This window comes from Cupressus sempervirens, chromosome 3, assembly GCF_028749045.1.
Source record: "Cupressus sempervirens isolate cs-2001-9-10 chromosome 3, ASM2874904v1, whole genome shotgun sequence".
NCBI lineage: Eukaryota > Viridiplantae > Streptophyta > Pinopsida > Cupressales > Cupressaceae > Cupressus > Cupressus sempervirens.
This window is the reverse complement of record NC_143120.1, coordinates 836,074,956-836,090,612: the sequence shown is the minus strand read 5'-3', so window position 1 is coordinate 836,090,612 and position 15,657 is coordinate 836,074,956. Positions and strand designations below refer to the sequence as shown.

The 15,657-nt window shown below is 38.5% G+C and overlaps 1 pseudogene; it reads left to right on the top strand.

The window, feature by feature from the left end:
* Positions 1–413: 413 nt before the first annotated feature.
* On the top strand, positions 414–15,044 carry LOC149569377 (uncharacterized; annotated as a pseudogene).
* The last annotated feature ends 613 nt before the right edge of the window (positions 15,045–15,657 follow it).

Sequence of the window (15,657 nt, the reverse complement as noted above, 5' to 3'; positions counted from 1 at the left end):
GCTATTCATCAAATCCCCACATAGTAAAACAATAGAAGTTAGTTTCAGATTACATGTTAGGGGATGAATACGACTATGAGACTAGTGAATCTGTTCTGAAATCCTAAAGATTTTCATTCAAAAGGAGACATTTTTCTTGGGAGGAATTCAGTTTCCTATAAAAAAAACTTTGAATTTGATTGAGCGAGAGGAAGTAGACACCTGCTATGGAAGAGATCATTATTAGGATAAATCTCCTGTGCTAATTTCTAAGCATTGCAATCAGTTGTCAAAATCATTGTAACGTGGCAATCAATTCTAAAAATCATCTTAAACATGGCAATCAATTTTCAAAATAACTTGGCAATCAATTTTTGAAATAACTATGTAAACATGGTAATGTGTTCATTGGAATAACCCCTAATGTTAGACAGATGTCTTTTCCAAGGTTAGATGTCGATTGTGGGAGCAAGTGGGAAATTCACGCTGGCTGGAGGGTACACCCTTGCCCAAACTCACTCATTCGATAGAAAATTTGGCAATGCAACCGTTCATTACAATGTCGCCATAATTCATTACTGATAATGCTGGAAGATGGTTTTCCCTAATTTTTCTTCTTCTTTTTGTTTTCAATTTGAATAACTATTTTTCGAAGGCAGTGGTCGTGCATTTTGTTTTGGGTTCCCAATTTTTAGACGTAAACTAATAAACAAAAACTAAGGTTCAATGCTCTATTATTTAATAATTATTAATCTTAGCTTATTTCGGGTTTTTTGATTGGTTGAGATGAATTTGTTGGGGGGTTTCCATTTGTTAATGAAACGTTAAAAAAAAAAAAAAAAAAAAAAAAAAAACTCTCATTGAAGGTGGTCGAGGCAAATTTAATGCTTGGTAGCCGGACAGGGAAAAGATAGCGACGTAATAAATGCACATGAAGATGGATAGCATTTGCAATTAACATTTCTGTGGCAAGAGTCGATGGGTAGGTGGAGGTCTAGTAATTTAATCATGCATAGCGCTTTAACATAGGGTAAAAGTCAGTGTTTCGAAGGTAAGATATTCCGCTTTTAAATATTTGTTCTCTCCCTTTCTAATATTTGGAGGCTTCTGGATATATCATTTTTATTATCCTGTACAAAAGTTAGAACCATGGTTTCTGTAGGTAAGTTTTTTTTCCATAGCCTTTCCTGTATGGAATGCATCTATATGTAAGAGGATTCCACATTTCCCTTATCCATTATCATTGTTTAAACCCCACCCTTCTTCAGGCCTGATAGAAACTTTATACAGAAATATTATGCGTATTCTTAGAACCCATGAAAATTTCATGTAAAAACACCATCAATTAGGCCCTAACAACAATGTGACCCTTGGAAGTTTTTAAAACCACAGTACTAGAGGATTCCTCATTAGACAAACCAAAATTTGTGCAAATTCTTCTTTCCCTCTCAAATGTCTTGCACGTTGCATTTTCCATTCTAAGTTAATGTTTCAAATGCTTTTTTCCAATGCTGAAAAAAATATAAAAATATAGGCACAACATTAACTGCTTCTTATCACAACAAAAATAACAATGCTTATGGTTCCACACATACTCAAAAATACCTTCACTGCCACCAGCCAAGTAGAAGGCAGGGACTCCTGCTCCTCTAAAGCTTTTGTTTGTCTTTTCATTTTTCTTGAAACTCTATATATATGTATTGGAGGTTCATTATTTCATATTATATTAGAAGAGCTGAAGCTACAGCTGTGATGTAAAGTTTAGACTTTATTAATATATATGTATTGGAGGTTCATTATTTCATATTGTATTAAAAGAGCTGAAGCTACAGCGGTGATGTAAAGTTTAGACCTTAACATTAATAAGAGATCTTCCCTGCAGTGTGTGTGGTCAAAGTTTGTGGTGAACCTTATCGTGTGTTTGTATTTTTCCTCTTTCTTGTTGTTATGTTCTTTCTCAGTTTACACTTTCAGCGAACTTCACATCCTGCACACAGGTCTGTATTTTGTGGGTTGTCATGAAACGCTGAAAGCTACAGAACGATTCCTTGTTAATCCTCTGGCATTGTCACCTTGGTTTTCTTTAAGAACTTGTGCAATCGGTATAAAATATTAATGTCTGGATCAAAGAATCGACGCAGGCGTCAGCCGTCAAAGGATAAAAGAGATGAGAAGAATAAAAATGACAGTTTTAGCAGACAAGCTGACTGCAAACAGTCGTCTTGTAGTAGAAATCCTTTCTATAAATCTCGCCTACAATCTGCAGCTCAAATGGAGAGGTGGCTAAATGAGCAAGATGGGATTCCGACAACCCATCTCATTTCTTGTCTCGGTTCAGATGAAGGACGCCATGCTTTAACACAGATTGTTGACTACGCAGTCTACCATTTGACATTGTCCTTAAAGTAGTTAAGCTTGTGACCAGCGATGGCATTAGATGTAGTTTACAGAAACACGATACGAATAGAATTTATGGGGTGTTTGTGGGCTCTGCATTTCTTGCTCAGATTCAAGCACATGTAGCGAACATGGTCCAACCCGAGGCAAAGGAAATATGGCCATTTCTTCATCTTTACCATGAACTGCAGAGCCGAACTGAAGATGTTTGGAAGTTTGTTGCAGTTGAGGCTCTCAAAGAAGCATTGGATGGGCTTCGTGAAGATGACGAGAAGCGTGAAATGTATACACACTTTCTCCAGGTTTTAGAATATCGTGATAAACTGAAAAGGCTTCAGTTTCTCGCAAAGTCAAAAGGGTCTTCTCAGGTGAGCTTCATATGGCACGGCACTAGGAAAGATATAATATGTCTCTGTCATCTTTCCTTTTTATCTTGGGGCCTATTTGTTTGCTGGAATTAATCTGGAATAGGGAAACGGGAATAGGAAAATTGGAATAAATCTATTCTAATTTTGGTCCAATGCAAAATAAATCTAATTCCAAAAAATACCTGGAATTCGATTTATTCTCATTTTGGGCCAAAATTGGAATAGATTTATTCCAATTTTCCTATTCCCGTTTCCCTATTCCAGATTAATTCCAGCAAACAAACGGGTAATAGAACAAGAGCTTAGTGTCTCAGAAAATTGCAACCGGTTCAATCTTTACTTCAGGAAAGCACAGTTTCAATAGTAACATAATCCTTCTCAATGTAGAGCATATCCATTGATTGTAGTTGCTGGAATATGTCGAATATGTGTGTTAGTAATTTAAGTAATAAAAAATAGATAGATGTATATTTTGGATTGGATTGTGTGAGGAAGCAAAATGTCCATGCAAAAATATGGTATACAGTTGAATACAGAATATGCATATCTCTATTATGATTGATTGTAGAAATCTGTATGCATATCTCTATTATGATTGCAAAAAGAGGGGTAAAAATTTATTAAGATAGAAAGGAATACAACAAGGAGAGCTCAACAAGGAGCTCGATCTTGAGCAACAAGATCATCAAATTCTTGCACCATCTCAAAGGACAGTTGCCTCCTATCCCTAATATTCCAACCTGGATCATGACTAGAAGCCCATTTGGCTAAACAATCAGCAGTTCTATTCCATTCACGAGTAATATACGTGAACCTAATGAACTGAAAAGAGGAAGAGAAGAAAATAATCTGCTTAACAACAGTGGCCAGCTGCCAACTGACATCCTCAAGCTCTTGCGAAGAAAGCATGTTCATCACCACCTGGGAATCAAGCTCACAGATAATCTTACTCCATCCCCACAAGCAACACTGTTCCATAGCATATAAAATAGCCTGAGCTTCCATAAGATTGTTAGTATAATCACCCTTATGAACTGAGAAGAAAAATTTAACATCCCCAGAACTACAACGAGCCACTCCGCCAATACCAGCCGGACCAGGATTCCCACAGGAAGAACCATCAGTTTTAATTTTCAGAACTCCACAGGGAGGAGGAGTCCAGTGCCCATCCCGGTTAACCCGACCTTTCCTCTGATGGTGAAGCTGCCTGGACATAGAAGGAAACCTATGAGCTGCAACCCCATCCTGAAGATGAAAATTGAGGCGATTACAGATAGCAAGATCAACCGGATCCATACCCCCGTCAAGCTCACACTTCAAAAGAATAGTTTCCTGAAGAGAATGTGATATTTTCCACCAAAGATGCAAAACACCAAGCCGAACATCTTGGAATATGCGACGATTCCTCTCCAACCAGATATGCCAAAGCATGAAAGATGGGCTAGCAATCCAAGCAGCATGGAGAGAAGAAGACTTGGAGAGAGCACTACCCAAGCGGGCCCAGAACTCAGGCAAAGAGGAAGCATGCCGACAAGAGCAACCCCAAGCGCTCCATCAAAGGTGCCATATTTGAGTAGAATAGGAGCAATGGAAGAACAGATGGGAGATAGACTCCTCTCCATTACCACACAAAACACAATAAGAGGGGCCCTGAAATCCACGTTTACAAAGATTATCCCAGGTAAGACAATGGTTGTGAGCCACTAGCCACATGAAAAAATTGCACTTGGACCAAGAAACTTTATTCCAAACTTGCTTCTACCAAGGGACCTCAGCATCCCCAAATAATTGTCTAGTTATCTCCTGATACCCAGCAGAGACATGATATTTACCAGACAAGGTACCGCCCCAAGCCAAAACATCTGGACCAAGCAAAGAAGAACACTCTCTAGAGGCCAGAATTTGAGAAAGCTCCTGACAATCCATGTTTGTACCTCTAGGAGGCCAATAAGAAGAATGCTTCCATCTGTAACCAACAACAGGTCCCAATTGATAAGGAGTCTTATAATGAGCCACTTTATCCCATCCAGCAGCAAGAAAAGAGTCACAAAGAGGTTGAAGATGAGGGTATATGGATAAAATGGAAGGGAATCCATCCCAAGCATCAGACCAAAACAAAGCCTGAGAACCTCCTTTACATATCCAGAACAGACCCCTCTTCACCAACATCGCACCTGTCTTCAAAGTATGCCAAACCATTGAGCCACGACCTTCAAGAGGAAGTGCAGAAACAGAGCAAGGATCAGCACCATGAAAATATTTGTGAGTGATAATACGAGCCCAAAGTTGATGTTGTCCAGATCACCATCGCCAATAAAGTTTAGTAGCCAAAGCTTGACTACTCAATAGAGCAGATCGAAGACCAAGACCACCCTCCTTTTTAGGCCTACAAACAGTTGCCCAATTAACCAAGCTCCATTTAGTACTATGCAAATTACCACTCCAAAGGAATTGTCAAGAAAGAGCATCAAACTCCTTGAGAAAGTAAATAGGTGTAGTGTGAACCATGCTTCTATAAGTAGGAAGAGTTTGGATAACAGCTTGAAGAAGAGTAACCTGGGCAGCAGTAGAAAGCCATCTATGAGTCCAATGATTTACCTTATCCTGAAGCTTGGTAATCAAATTTTTCCAGAAGAGACATGGCTGCCTGGAAACAGCAATAGGAATGCCAAGATAAGTCAAAGGAAGTGATCCTATTTGAAACCGTAGGATACCAACAATCCTGTGCTGAATAGAATCAGGGGTGTTAAAAAAGTAAATGGAAGATTTGTGCTCATTAACTTTTTGGCTTGAAGCTGCCAAATAAACGTCCAAAGCATGTCGAAAGGCTTCAGCTTCCTTGATCCTAGCAAGACCGGCAAGAGCAGAATCATCAACAAATTGAAGATGGGAAAGAGAAGGTAAGCCATTATCCCACCGCCATCCTTGAATAGAATTCTAGGACACCTGATGCTTAATGAATCTGCCCAAGCCTTCAGCCATGATGATGAATAGATATGGGGAGAGAGGGTCACCCTGGCGGAGGCCTCTAGAAGCACCAAATAGTTGAGAAGGTTGACCATTAATAAGAACAGAAAAAGAGGCAGAAGTAACACAACTCATAGTCCAACTCACCCAGTCAGAGCTAAATCCAAAAGAAAGAAGAATACTCCTTAGGAAGCTCCATTTAACTCTATCGTAGGCCTTAGCCATATCCAGCTTAACAAACATGGCTCTCTCCTTTGAAGTAGCCATAGAGTGAATAACCTCAGTAGCAATAACCACCCCATCCAAAATTTGTCTACCAACAACAAAACCACCTTGTTCTTCTGAGATAATAATGGGAAGCCACCTTTTCAGTCTCTCAGCAATCAACTTAGTAATAACTTTGTAAACCACATTACATAAGGCAATTGGTCTAAAAAACTCCAATTGATTAGCACCCTCTCTCTTAGGAATAAGAGTCAAGAATGTAGAGTTCAAAGCTCGAAGCATCTGCTTGCTAGCATAGGATTCTTTAACCACCTCCAACAAATCATGATTAATGATGTCCCAAAATTCCTGAAAGAATTCAACTGGAAAGCCATCAGGACCAGGAGCCTTCCCCTTAGGCATGCCAAAGACCACCTCCTCCAGCTCTTCCAAAGAGATTGGACTCATGAGATAATCATTCATTTCTTGAGTGATAAGGGAAGGAATACATGACAAAATAATATTTTCTTCATTATTAGTAGGAGGAGAGTCCTCAGAGAAGAGGGTAGAGAAGTACCAAATAGCCTCCTGGAACAAAGCTGGCAAGGAATTCAGTTGGATACCTTGAGAATTAACTAAAGAAGAGATAGTGCTTTGATTTCGGCGAGATTGCACTGTTTTATGGAAAAAGGTAGTGTTTCGATCACCTTCCTGGAGCCAATCAACTCTAGCCTTTTGCTTCCAAAAATTTTTCTCTCGAAGTTCCCATTCTTCTAGAGCTCTAGAAGCAAGGGATTTAGCCTTGCCAAGATCCTCTGAGAAACCTCGATCTCTAATCTCCCTTGTGATGACATCAAGATCTTCTTGAGCAAGTCTCTTCATAAAGTGAAGGTTCCCAAAGCATTGCCTATTCCATATCTTGAGCTGCCTTTTAACATATTGAAGCCTTTTAGAAAATGAGAACATTGCAGTACCATATGCAGGAGCACCATCTTTCCATCAACAAAAAACAAAATCATGAAGAGAGGAGTCACGAAGCCACATCAACTGGAACTTAAAAGGAGGATGCTTCGAAACATAAGCCCCTATAGCGGAAAATTTGATTGGCCAATGATCTGAACCCCTCCAATCAAGGATTTCTGAAGAGATAGTAAGGGTGCCACTAACCCAAAAGAAAGAAACAAGAAATCTATCCAGACGTTCTGAGATAGCAGCAACACCAGTCCTGCGATTATTCCAGGTATAAAGACCATTAGAAGGCTTAACATCAGAGAGATGCAAAAGAGATATGTGTTGCCGAAAAAGAGCAGAAGAAGGCCCCAATCTAGCCAAACCACCATGCTTCTCCTCCAGACTTAAAACTGAATTGAAGTCCCCTGCTAACACCCAAGGATGATAAGGATGACAATTTCTAACATATTGAATATGTTCCCAAAGTTCCTCCTTTCCCACAAGATCAATAGGTGCATACACATTAGTAACCATGATTACCTCTCCTGAGTCTAGAGCAGTAGCTACCATAGAGAGAGTTGAGTGAGAAGACATCCAGCCAAGAGGAGAAATTTTTTGAGGATTTCAAAATATAGCTAAACCACCAGCACTGCCTATTGCCCCAACACACTGGCATTGGCCACGAGACCAAATACTAGAGACATGTTGGACCATAGACTCCACAGAGAGCTTAGTCTCTTGGATACAAAAAACATCAAGACTATGATCAACCACCAAGTTATGAATAGCCTTTTGTCTAGGGATGCTATTCAACCCCCTTACATTCTATGAGAGAATAATCATCATTGGGTAGAATTGGGAAAATGAGAATCCAAAGGTTTCACTGAACCAGACTCAATCAATATATCTCCTGTGAGTTTAATCTTCTCTTGGTCTGTTTTGCGCCCACTCCTTAGAGGGGGAGTAAAAGAAGCCCGCTTAAAGGGTCGAGGCATCAACCCCAAGGGGAGAGGAGATCCCTTGCCCTTGCCTGATGGTAGCACATCCTTAACCAAGTCAGCCAAAACAACATCATTATCCTCCAACACTACAGGAGTCACCAGAGCCTCTGTCACAGGAGCTACAGGGACCTCACAGTTCTGATATACTACAACTTGGGATGCCCCACAAGCATCATTAGGAACAAATCTCTCATCTGGGCAAACTGGATCAGAAGAGATAGGAGGAGGAATACCCTCCTCTAGAACCATACTATCCAGCACCTCAAAGCGGTTAAAACCTAAATTAGATAATCTTTCTTTCAAAGGCCTCTTTTGACCACATCCCTTAGCTCGAAGGCGAATAGGGGTAAATCCATCCTTATCCTGCATTTGAGCCTTACCCTTACCTGTAGCATCTTGCAGATTCATCCCCTTGGTAGTATTAGCCATTTGAGATTGTCCTTTCCCTGTAGTATCTGCCAAACCACCAGCATTGCCAGCTGTAGAACCATCCACTCCTTTGAAACTCAAGTTATGGGGGCACTGACGCTGTAAATGACCATACTCATGACAAATCTGGCAACGGAAAGGGAGGGATTCATAATCTAACTGCTGCACCCAAGAAGAATCCCCCAGACAAATTTCCAAAGAATCTGGTAATGGGTTATTCAAATTAATTTCAACACAAATTCTAGCATAAGAAATAACCTTTTTATCGAGGGATTGATGTGCGATCGCAGCCGGCTTCCCCAACAAAGCAGCAATTTGTCAAAGGATGCCTTCACACCAAAATTCCAAGGGAAGATGAGGCAAGCAAACCCAAACTGGCACTGTTGAAGGGAGATCCTCAGTAGAATTAAAACTTGAATGCCAAGGTTTGACAAATAACCCCACATGGTTGTAGAAATAAGGGCCTCCTTAAAAAACACGATCACAATCAGACATGCAAGAGAATATAACAAAAAAAAAAAATTCCCTGCCAACATAATCTCCATATCGCCTTCCACCTGCCATGAGCGGCGGATCCATGCCTCAAGAGCGGATAGGGAAATTCAGATTCCAAGAAATTTGCATATCAAAGCATGCTTGGTCCAATAATCAATGTCCTCCATTATAGCCGTTGGAGGAATAACCAGAATAGGGCGATCATGGCTACGTGGAAAACAACCATTAACTTTTTTCAGCTTGGAGCTCTCCCCTGAATAAAACGATTTAGATCGCATTGCATGCATAGTTGGAGAAGAACCATCTGTTCTCACCAATGCAGAAGAAATCCTAGGCCCTGCCATGCAAACAATAAATTTTTTTACCTTAAGATTATAAAATTTACAAATTATGATAAATTATGTTGTTTATATTGGTTGTGAGCATTTGGTTCTTTAAAATATTGGTAAAATTTTGAAAATGGTTTGAAAGCTTTTTAACAATGATATTATAATTTTTTACTTTTAAATTTTAATGAAGAATATTAAATTGAAATTAGTAAATTATAATATTTATGATTTTTGTGAGCTTTCATATTTTTAAAAATAGGTATAAATCTCTTTCAGTTGTACAAAATATTTGACCTTTTTAAAATCATCATTTTATCTCAATCAAAATAAATTGTAATATATATACAATTTCATTACACACAAATTAAATTATTAAAATATAATTTAAATTTAAAACAAACCAAAAAAAAAAAAAATACTCAAAGTTATCTATAAATTCTTAGTTTATAGAAGGCATGCCAAAGCTTCCAACCAAAATCCCTTCCCTTAACTTTATCATCTCAGTTATATGAAAATTTCTTCAAAAATAAAAATAGAAACACAAGCCAATATGGTATATAATGAATGGTTTAAGATTAGCAAATACATTTGGGGTAGGATAGGTATGTCAAGGTGTGGGAGGTCAAATAAGAATCAATTTTTCATATGTATATTTGTTTTGTACATAAAGCCTCAATTGGTAGAGAGATATAGGGATAGAGGAAGAGATACAAGAGAAGTTTTGTTTACATGGAGGTTTTATGTTAAGTTCAATTAAACAACCCTGCTAAAATATTTCAAATATGATATCCTTCAAACTTACTCTATCTAATAATAGGTAAAAAATTATTGGTAAACGTCCATATTATAATTCTTATGAAATTTTTAAATACCCTCCTTTCACTCAATAAACAACCTTATAAAATTAAATAACTTCAACCTTTTTCCTTCAAAATAAAATAAATATTACAACAAAACAACACAGATAGCACTTTAAAATGTAAATAATGTCAAAATATATCTCCAAGACTTATTAGACTAAAAATCCAGTCACAGTAGCACAATCACATGGGATTTATGATTATTTTAGAGTAGAAAAATAATTGAAGAATAGCATAGTAATGGAAGGATGATTCAATCATTCTTTTATTCAACAGTGATACTGTGATTCAATACACTGAAAATAGGGAGTCATTGTTAGAAAGAAAATCGGGGGTTCTTGTTCGAAAGTCATGGTGAATACGCTTTCATCCCGAATGCAATCTGATAGTATATAAATTTAGGTCATCTATTCAAGAAGAATATGAAAACGGGATTCTTTTGTTCTCCAGGGAGCTTCTCTTAAGACATTCTGTTACCACCCAAACTCAGTTTCCATAGCAGAGTTCAATCTTAAATAAGTGCTGTATGTCAGCCTCTGCAAACACAAAACACTCTCCATATGGCTCGAATAGGCTGGGTAGAGAAACGGGTTCTGCCAATACCCCACTAATACTGGTAGTAAACAGCGAACCTTTTGAATTGAGGCTAAAGAACACATGGCTAATCCATTTCATTTTCACAACTGAGCACTCTATATAGCCCTGCTCTATTCAGATGAGTTAAATAAACGATGAAATACACCTCCTACAGTGGGATATGTCGGCTAGAGGAGAATGCAATGCATTGGCCATAGAGAGACCGGCAGGGCATATTGTTAATGCACCATCCTCACCTTTCAAAAGTCCGGATACATGATATTGAGATCTAAGCCAAAGATTGCCTGGAGAACAAATTATTTCAGTTCTATGAGTATAAATAATGAAACTATCCACAGAATCAAAATAGAAACACAAACCCTTCCATGACATCCACCTGAATGATATCAAATAATAAATAGCCTAGCCCAGGACATTGACAACCAAATAAAGCACCAATAGTTCCTCCAATGTCATTACCCTGCACGAGTATATGCTTCATTTGTTTTTTTAGTTATAGTTCACGACTGGTTTCTAAAATAAAATATAAACTATTTGTGAAACTAAGTAGCAAGTCTAATACAATATTAAACAAATAAAAATACTTTCAAGAACAGAGGCGATGATGCTCTGAGAACCAAATTTCATTCTAATAGCTCATGTGCAAAGCTCAACAATGCCTATCTACCTAACATTGTACTCAAATGTGCCGTAACAATTAAATATGTCTTAGTTACGATCTTTGGTTTTATGTTCACAGATTCTAAAATGAATTTCTTAGTTGTCAAGCTATGCATTGAAGTAAAACTGGTATGGCCTGTATTATTATGGTGTTTCTTGACTTCAACTTTACCACCGGTTGGATGTGTACTGTGGACAGGAACCTATTAGGACGTGTGCAATAATACCAAGTAAGGAGGAAATAGCTTGCCCTCATCCCAGAAAAGTACCGATGAATCAGGTATGTGAGAGTTACAATAGCGTGGATGAATATCTGTCAACATGATTCCATTTGATTCGTGAAGATTGCTTTTCATCAGTAAGACGCGTAATTCAAGATTTCCGGAAGAATTTAATCCCAAGTAACATAAGAAGGTATACACAAGTAAAATTTGTTCGATTACAGGTGGGAAATGAGGGTGCGGAACATTGCATTTCATTAGAAATCTCTAAGTATAAAGTGGTTAACTGGAGTCTATTAGATCGGCTCTTATTTGGTTCGCTGCTCTGCATTTCCAGTGACGGTTTCCGTACCTATTTATGGGGAATCGTCAAGGAACGACAAGAAAAGGGAATTCTTGTTCTGAAGCTTATTCCAAGCAGTAAAGGGGGCCTGGTGGATTTACAAATTGACAAAACATATAAAATGATTGAGTCTTCTTCTGCTTATTTTGAAGCCTATCACCATGTCTTGAAATGTCTTCAAAGGCCTGAAATGGAAGAGCTTCCTTTCTTGGAGCATTTGCTGTCATTGCAACCTCGTGTCTTGGAACCTTCTTATGTGAGACAGACGAAACAACAGGATGCTTATGATTTCAGGAGTGCATTTCCAAACATCTGTAGCTGCTTGGGAACAGGCATAGTTCGGATCTTGAGAGAAGTATGGCCTCAGTGGGATTGTAGCCTGGATGAAAGCCAGATCGAAGTTGTAAAACAGGGCATAACAAAAAGGCTTGCCCTTATCCAAGGCCCTCCTGGTACTGGGAAAACTCATGTTGGCTTGAAGATTGCCAGCATTCTTCTTTCTGATGTGAAGCAGGGACCTATAATAGTGGCCTGTTATACAAACCATGCCCTGGATCAGTTCCTCGAATGCATTTATTCCATTGAATCCAACATGATTCGACTTGGAAGTAGGTCTTCAAATGAAAATATGCAAAAACGAACCTTGAAGGAGCTCAGACGTAGAATCACCATTCCCCCATCACTTTGCGTGAGGTACAGATAACTTATACAGACTAAAACCAACTTGCAGAAGCAGATTCAACACTGCTTGGGCCTTATGAACCAACAGCATGTCTCCAAGAAAATGCTAAGGAACATGTCCTTAAAGAAATGCATTCAATCCTTTGATCCTAGTGATGAAATATCTCAAAACCTACAAAAAATGAGGTTAGAAGTGATTGCAGAACAAGCTGATCAAAGGAATCGCCGAAGTAAGGGGAAGCAAAAGGTTGTGGAAACCATGGCTCTAGACATATGCAATACTTTTGCTTCACTTGTAGACCAGCCCAATGAGACGACTGAATCTATTGAACTCGATAGTGATAACTCCAGTAGTGATGAAGAATCCAAAGATTATGCAACTGCTGAGGAAGGGTTCATGGCGGCAGATGAAGATACTACTGCTGAGGAGGCATTGCCAGCATATGAAGATGCTGTTAGCGCTACGAGGGTTGTGGAACCAGATGAAGATGCCTGTTCTAGTGATCTGGGTGTAGTGCAAGCAGATGAATATTCCACAGATGTTCCCTCGGATGAAATTTTATGGTCTAAGGATGGCTGGATTTTATCTGAAAATTCAAGAAAGAAGCTTCTTCAATACTGGCTGGACCAAATTAGAGAAAGAAATAAAGAGGAATATCAGCGTTTAATGGAAGCTTATAAGATTGTACAGTAGTCAGCTGCAACAGCTGGATGACGAGATCTCTCTTCATATTTTAAGAAAATGCAATGTAATAGGAATGGCAACCACAGCAGCTGCTAAAAGTTACGGCATTCTTCAGGGGCTAAGAGTAGAAATAGTTATTATAGAGGAGGCTGCTGAGGTTTTAGAAGCAAGCATTTTGCCATGTATTGGGTTTTTCAGCAAGCATCTCATTCTATTGGGAGATCACTTGCAACTGCGTCCTTCTGTTGCAGAGTATGAATTGGCTACCAAGCACAAGCTGGAGAGATCTCTCTTTGAGCGATTGATAAAGGGTGGTGTGGAGCATGTGGCTTTTCAATGTCAAAGAAGAATGAGGCCTTCAATCTCTGCACTCATATCAGACCTCTATCCTTCCTTGCAAGATCATGATAGTGTAAAGAATTTTGAGAATATTAAAGGCATTCAGAACAATGTCTTTTTCTTGGATCATAAAGCTATGGAGTCAGAGACAAGTGGGACCGGCAGCAAGGTAAATGTGAAGGAAGCTTGGCTGATTGTAGAATTTTGCCTCATCTCCTAAGACAAGGTTATGAAAACAGAGATATAACAATTCTGACTATGTATAAAGGTCAGATGAATGAGATTCAGAAAAATCTCAAGCACCGAATTCATAGTAGGCTTAATATAGAGAAGATGGATCCTGAAACGATGAAGATTCCTCGAGTTTGTTCTGTGGATAACTATCAGGGAGAGGAATGCAAGATTATCATATTATCTCTGGTAAGAAGCAATAAAATGTTTGGGGTAGGAGGGTCCAAAGGAAATACTGGGTTCCTGAAAGTGTCAAATAGAGTGTGTGTGGCATTGTCAAGAGCCAAAATGGGGCTATAAAATTTTGGAAATGCGGAGCTCTTAGCATCAAAAAGTGATCTATGGGAATCAGTTATTCAGAAGTTAGGGACTGCCAACTCCATTGGACCCGCTCTTTCATTGGCTTGTCAAAACCATCCACAAATAGAAACTGAAGTTTCAAAAGCTGAAGATTTCAGGTTAGTGGAAGATGGAGGTTGTAGCAGACCTTGTGAATATCAGTTGAAGTGTGGGCATGCTTGCCCAAGGAGGTGTAACCCCTCAAATCACGATATAATAATTTGCCCCAAGCCTTGTCCTAAAAAATTTGAAAACTCATGCGGTCATGAGTGCACGGTGATTTGTCACTTCCCTGAAGATTGCCCTCCATGCAAGGTTCTAGTACCCAAAGTTCTTCCTATATTTGGTCACCAATTAGTTCTCCATTGCTCTAGTCCTGTTGAGAATGCCATCTGCGGTGAGCCATGTGATATTATATTTGATTGCGGTCACCTATGTCAGTAAAAATGTGGGCGCCCCTGCCTACCATGCACAAAATTAATTATGAAGGATTTGCCTTGTGGCCATAAAGCAACTTTGCCTTGCTGTGAAGACGCTGCTAATTTCTCTTTGCCTTGCTGTGAAGACGCTGCTAATTTCTCCTGTCAAGAGCCTTGCGGTAAGTTTGTAAGTCCTGGTTGTGAGCATATATGCAGAGGGACTTGTGGGGCATATAAGCAAGGCACTTCTCACATTCCCTGCAAGGAAAGATGCTCCAGGGACCTGCCTTGCGGTCACCAATGCATGGCTGGTTGTTTAGAAACATGTCCACCTTGCATGCAACCTTGTGAGAAACGGTGCTTGCAGAGTCGTCTACTCGTCTATGTGGAAAACTATGCATTCTGTGCAAGGAGAAATGTGAATGTATTTGCCAACATTATAATTGCGATCGTCTCTGCCATGAGATCTGCACGACAGATCGGTGTGATGAGCTATGCTGTGGGTATATGCTTTGTGGGGAGCCCTGTCATATCCCTATTTTAAGATAGAATTTTAATAATAATTAGATAATACAATATTATTAAATAAATAATATAACATATAATAAAATAAATTAAGATATAAAAGAGAGGAGAGTTTATTTTAGATAGGAGGAAAAAACAGAGGAGAAGATAGGAGTTCAAAAAGAAAAAATGGAAGAGGAAAGTAATATGAAAAAAATAAGGAAATAACTTTCTGAAGAAGTGTCTATGATATTTAAAGGATGTGAACCTTCAAAAAGGTCATAATTATGAATAGTTGTGACTTAAAAATGTTGAAATTATAAAGTATTGGGACATTTCCAAAAGATTTTAATTATGAAGTGTTGTGACTTTTTAAAAGGATTATAACCATGAAGTGTTATGACTTTTTTAAGGATTTGTATTATAAATGGTTGTGACTCTTGAAAAAAAAGAAACAAAAAGTCTATTTTATACCTTTTTTATAATTAGAAAATGATGAATTTTAGAAAAAAAAAAAAAGAATTGATATAATCTAAAAGGACTAATTCATTGAAGGGCCAACTAATGATATAGACACATGGGCCAAGCAAAGAGGAAGGTAAGGAAGATATGTTTATAGATTATATATTTTTTCTTATGTTTATAAATTTATCGCTCC